Source organism: Papaver somniferum, chromosome 11 (assembly GCF_003573695.1).
Source record: "Papaver somniferum cultivar HN1 chromosome 11, ASM357369v1, whole genome shotgun sequence".
Lineage (NCBI taxonomy): Eukaryota > Viridiplantae > Streptophyta > Magnoliopsida > Ranunculales > Papaveraceae > Papaver > Papaver somniferum.
In genome coordinates, this window is record NC_039368.1 from 10,254,367 (window position 1) to 10,260,366 (window position 6,000).

The 6,000-nt window shown below is 37.0% G+C and overlaps 1 long non-coding RNA gene across 1 annotated transcript; it reads right to left on the reverse strand.

The window, feature by feature from the left end:
• Positions 1-1,278: 1,278 nt before the first annotated feature.
• LOC113322460 lies at positions 1,279-5,756 on the reverse strand. Its single transcript, XR_003347139.1, has 7 exons — positions 3,603-5,756; positions 3,169-3,388; positions 2,996-3,085; positions 2,792-2,914; positions 2,382-2,685; positions 2,234-2,284; positions 1,279-1,746 (listed from the first exon to the last, which is right to left on the reverse strand). It is a non-coding gene; the product is annotated as an uncharacterized LOC113322460 (long non-coding RNA).
• Between the last annotated feature and the right edge of the window lie 244 nt (positions 5,757-6,000).

Sequence of the window (6,000 nt, forward strand, 5' to 3'; positions counted from 1 at the left end):
AATGTGGCCTTGTTGTTTGCAATAGTTGCAGAATTTCTTATTGCAATTGCGTGCAATATGCTCAAACTCTTTGCAACTATAGCATTGTGATTGCCCTTTCCCATGATTCCTCCCTTGAGCAGCATAGGCCAGATTGACCAAATCAGCCGTTTCTTTCTGCCCACTTATAGCAGCTTGTGTAGCCATCCTTTGTTCCTCACGCAATAATTCACCAACACATATATCTAATGAGGGAACCGGATTTCTGTTCAACAATCCAGCTCGCGCAGTCTCAAACTCTGGTCTCAATTTCATCAAGAATTGATCCTGCTTGGTTTCCTCATGCACTGCCTGAAGACCTTCCAACGTCTCTTGAGAGACCTTAGAATAAATAATACCAGAATACTCGCTCCAGAGGTTAATAAAATCAGAATAATATTGCTCAATGGAAAGATTGCCTTGACTGAATTGACTGATTTCAAGTTCAAGTTGAAAGCGCCGCGCAGTATTTTCTTGGTGATAAATACGTCTCAGGTAATCCCACATTTGTTTTGCTGTATGAAAAGAACGCAGATTATTGACCATACGTGGCTCAATAGTTGCTAAAATCCAAGAAATGATGCGAGCATCTTTGGTTTCCCATTGCGCAAGTTCCACAACGTCTGTAGGCTTTGAATAACTGCCGTCGATATGATTCCAAAGTGTCTTCCCTTTCAAGAACATTCTGAACTGAAACTCCCAGGCAACATAGTTCTTACCTGTAAGCCTGATTGCAAATGTCTCCGAGGATTTGCCAGAAAAATGTTCGATAGACATCTCTAAAAAAAATAAAACCAAAATTGTTGAAAATCAACCCAAAACCAAGACGAGACGAAAAGACAGCCCAAAGAAAAAAAATCAGATTTGATTGCTGGCTCTGATGCCATGACAATCTAAATGCTAAATGGCTGAATGCCTTCTCTATTCATTTCATTCTGTATAAATAAGATCATTGTACAGCCTATAACAGGCAACAAAATATAGAACTAATGCTATATACTATTTGGCTAACTATTCTAAGTAATATATACAATTACATGCAAAAAAGAATAATCCTAATTTGAGCCACAATATATCTGCAAAGAATCCTGAATTAACTACCAGTGATATGTTTATGTGTTATAACTGCACTCAGAACCTTATAAATCTGGCCTGTAACCCTTTGAACACAACATTACTGAAGATTTTTTTTTCTAGTCATACATTATTGTTCTCTATACTTGATCAATATAGGACCCCAAATGATTCTAAAAAACGAGGTTACACATCCATAACACTTTCTTACTAAAACAGACATAACATAACCTTATGAACCTGGGGTTCATTGTCTTTTATAACTGAATTCAAAATCTTATAAACCCGGTTTGTAACCCTTTGAACAGAACATTATAACGCATTTGTTTTTCTAATCACTTTAGTTGGTCAATATAAGACCCAGAAGCAAAGACCATGTGGACTTGTTATATCCATACATTCACTTAGTAATACTAAAAACGAGGTTACACCTTTATAACACTTTCTTATAAAACGAGGTTCTGAGACTCTTTGCATTGTAAGACATTAGATGGTGTATATATACATGTCAACAAGGGTGTATATATAACTACTTCGCTGCAATTAGTGATTCATTTGAGTGCCCTTTTTCTTTTGGTTATATATCATTTGATGCTTTCACAGCGGCACTTTCTTGTCTCTGCATTAGTTCCATTCCATAACATCCAAGAAATCCTGCAATAAATCGATCGAATTTGTTACAAAATACCATCAAATGTGGATCACTCGTAGATCAATCTTACCAAATAACCAACAAAAAGCAAAAGAAGTGATTCAAATATGAATTTCTCTTGCAAACTCTTTTTGGTGGTCACTATCATAACAATTTATACAAGTTAGTTTACACAGATCCAAACCAAACATTATTAACGTCCTACAAAGATTTACTCAACTGAAAATATGTATATCTGCTATTGCTATCAGAAGATCGTGTGGTAATCTTATCTGTGGTAGTAACTCGCCGGTTCCTTTGTTAAACTAATATAACTTAAATTTGTGAAAGGCTATACTAACATGTCGATCACAACTAGTGCATACAGTTACGCCAGACTCCTCATACATAGAAATGCTAACCAGCCTTTCCAAACTTATTATGCAATAAAGAAAGCCGCGTCCATTTTAATTTATTAGGCACAATTAGTAAAGTAATAATGCATAATACCTGAACAAGTCCTTCACCGTTTGGGTTTGGTTGCAGTTGTTCCCTTGACATCTGAAAACAAACTCACATTCAGCAGGTACGTTTGAAAACTAGAAACACATTATCTTTACTATTTGTTGAAAGACAAAGAAATGGAACTGTTACATACCATCAGCTTTATCAATGTAGGAAATTGTGTCTCAAGTTCCAAAACTCTTTTCGTAGCCATTTCAAAATCTTTTTTGGTAGGCTGCTAAAGCCTGTCGAAGGCTATCATTTTCACTTTGTAACTTTTCAGCCTTACTGGGTGATGCATCATCACCCCAGAGTTCTTTTGGTTTCACAGTACCAAGACAACGAACCCGACCCCGTTTGTCAGGTCCCAACACAGCTGAAACTGCATCATTACGCCCAGATAAAACGACTGCTGAACCTGGTTGGTTAGCATGCCTCTGGATTTTCACCATTCGAGCCTACAGATATATCAGGTTAATTCAAAATTAATACAAGTATGAAATGCGAATGAAATGTTAGTCATGATTCATTTGGAACAAAAGAACAACGATCATAATAATATACATATTGCTCAGCTGCCACAGGATCCATCACTGCTTCCGATGGGTCTGATGTTTTGCTTCTTTTTGAACGTGTCACCTCAAATATGTCAAGCCGTTCCGGGAATTTTCCTAGTTTTGCTTCCAACTATAAAGAAAAGATCTTATTATGTTGTATAAAACATATGAAAAAGCACTCGCACAGAATCAAACTTGACATAAGCTTTACCTCTTTCGCATACTCCATATGTGGCTTAGAGCCATCTGTGTGATGAATAATTTGTTTGGATCTGTTTTCTTCATTCTTAGCAGCTAATATCTATATATAGCAACATAAATTAGTACCGCTCATAATGCCTTATGTTTGTAAGACTTTAATGACAGGAGAGATTTTAAACTTACTTGGTTTTCCTCTGATTCCCACATTTCAACCAATGGAGCCCACTGACTGTCCACAACACCTTCGGGTCGGTGAGTCCACGATAATCACTTATGGTCCACAATAACCCCACACGCAAATTGAACATTTCATTTCTTGAAGAATCATATGTATCTACCCCTTCCTCCCACAACTCCTTAAGCTCGTCAATTAATGGCCTCAGATACACATCAATGTCATTACCTGAGGTAACAAGATATGAACAATATTATTACCATTTAGCAAAGTAGAATGTCTAAGAAAACCCAAGCCCCTACATTTAACAATATTATGACCATTGTTATACTATTTAAGTTACTTATGGAAGAGTTTAGAACTAAACATTCAGACATAGTAGTACTACATCAATTCTTAAGAGTACGACAAATCTTGACAGGGAAGGAAAAAAATGTCGTACCTGTACTATGCGGGCCTGGTATAAGCAATGACAAAATCATGTTAGGTGGCTTCATGCATTCCCATGGAGGTAAATTGTACCGTATAATCATCACAGGCTATGTGCTATGTGGATTTCTCATCGAGTGATATGGACTAAAACCATCAGTTGCTAAACCTATTCTGATATTCCTTGATTCAGCGGAAAATGACGGATTCATATCATCAAAATGCTTCCAAGCTTCAGAATCAGCTGGATGTCTCAATACCCCATCATTCGTACGCACTTTGTCGTGCCATGTCATATTTTCTGCAGTCTTAGAGCACATATACAACAGCTGTAGCGTTGGCTTCAAAGGAAAGTGACGAAGAATCTTAGCTGGCGTTTTTCCTTTTCCATCTTTATAACGAGAAGCTTTACAAACACGACATTCTACATCATCAGCGGTCTCCTTATAATAAAGCATTCAATCGTTCGGACAAGCATCAATTTTATTATACGACAATCCCAACTCCGAGAGCATCTTTCTACATTGTGTGTAGTTTTCAGGCAAAGTGCACCCATCGGGAAATGAATCTCTCATTAGCTGGAGCATATCTTTGAATGCTTTGTCAGACATCCCACCAACGCATTTGTAATTCCAAAATCTCACCAGAAAAGACATCAAAGAAATTTTCTCGCAACCAGGATATAATTGTTTCTTTGACTCTTCAAGCAATTTATAAAACTGAGCTGCTTAACTATCACCTTGAAAACGTCTCTCTTCTCCAGCCATACTATCCATATCTTCACCATCACACACTGGTACTCCACATGCAGCTCGCAACATACCCACAATGTCATCCCCCAGCTCTTCATCATTGTTATCTCCAACCTCCTCACTTGCATTATGTAGTCTGATACTTGATGCAACTGTTGAACTCGGACGCTCACCATGACAGGACCAGGTTGTATAGCTTCTCATCATGCCATGTAATACTAAGTCCTCAAACATCTGCTTTCCAGTGCAGTAACGAACATTATTGCAGTCTCTACACGGGCATCTCATTTTGTTGTCTTCAGTAACAAACCACTCTTAAACGCATAGTCCAGGAATGACCTAATCCTTACCCCACCGATCCTTATGAACCCAACTTTTATCCATGTTTTCCAGAAAGTGACTAAGACACAAACTTAAAATTAGCGGAAACCAGCAGCCACACGAGCATACATACGCCACATACCCAATAGAAGAAGAAAAAATTGCAGAGTGAATTAGTTGTGCAATAATAGATATGGTAATGAACATATAAAAGTAGATTCAAGTAGATGCTCTATGAGAATTAATCTTACTAAACAAACAAATATTAAGAAAACCATCAAATCACAATGAAAGAATATGGTGCAAGGAAATGAACAAATGATACGATTAAGTCCATGTCTATCCATTCATTTATCACCTTCTCATGTCAGTCAGAAAATATCAACAAACACCAATTAAACAAAAACCCATTCAGCCAAACCAGAAACTAGCTTCCAAGGGTTCTGAAACATGCTTTAGACCTTCTGATAATGAATTATACAATCTATCTTCAACTATCCCTGTATTAGCTTATTCCATTAGTTCATTTCCATAGTACAGGGGAATCAACAAATTCATTTCCATATTCCTAATAGCACAAGGGAATCATCAAATAACTAATATTTTACCAACTAAATCATATCCTTGCATCTGAAAACATACCAATCATAAACACTCCAGTACCCAAACAGATGATTTCAAACCGATGTGAAGAAACCAAATTTAACTAAAAGATCTGAAATACAACAAAGAAATGTAGAGGTGGTCTAAAATAACATCTAACCCATGTAATATTATGCTACCAAATACAAAGATTTAATGAAAAATGGGGGTTTAATCGCAAAATCACCTTCGCAAAAGGAAACCCTAGAATCCAAAATCCTTCTCTGAGCAGTAAGAAAAACAGCAGCACCAGCTTGCTTGTACATAGAAAATCAACAACAAAGTTAGATTCTCCCAAAAATTAACCTAAATTCCTTTTCTAAAACCCTAATTAACAAGATTCAAAGTGAAGTAAAAATCCTAATTGGAGATGAAGGAAAGTGAGAAAGTGTTCACAGAGAACTGGAGAAGAAGATTTAGACTGCGAAATAGAAAAAAGAGCATGAAAACTTAAGGGAATGAGCGGCAAAGTGAAAATATTTTGGGGAAATTGCGGGAGTTCTTTTTGGTGAAGAACGAAAGGCCAAGTTTTGGCCACGTGTCATGTGATGAACAGATGTCATTGATATTCATACAAACCCATAGCTAAATGGTGGGGTGGACGAAGTAAAATGTTGAACCTAGCTGCGGCTTGTATATAACTAACCACAAAGCTGACTTACTAGGGACGGAAAATTAAAATCCGTATGAAATGGT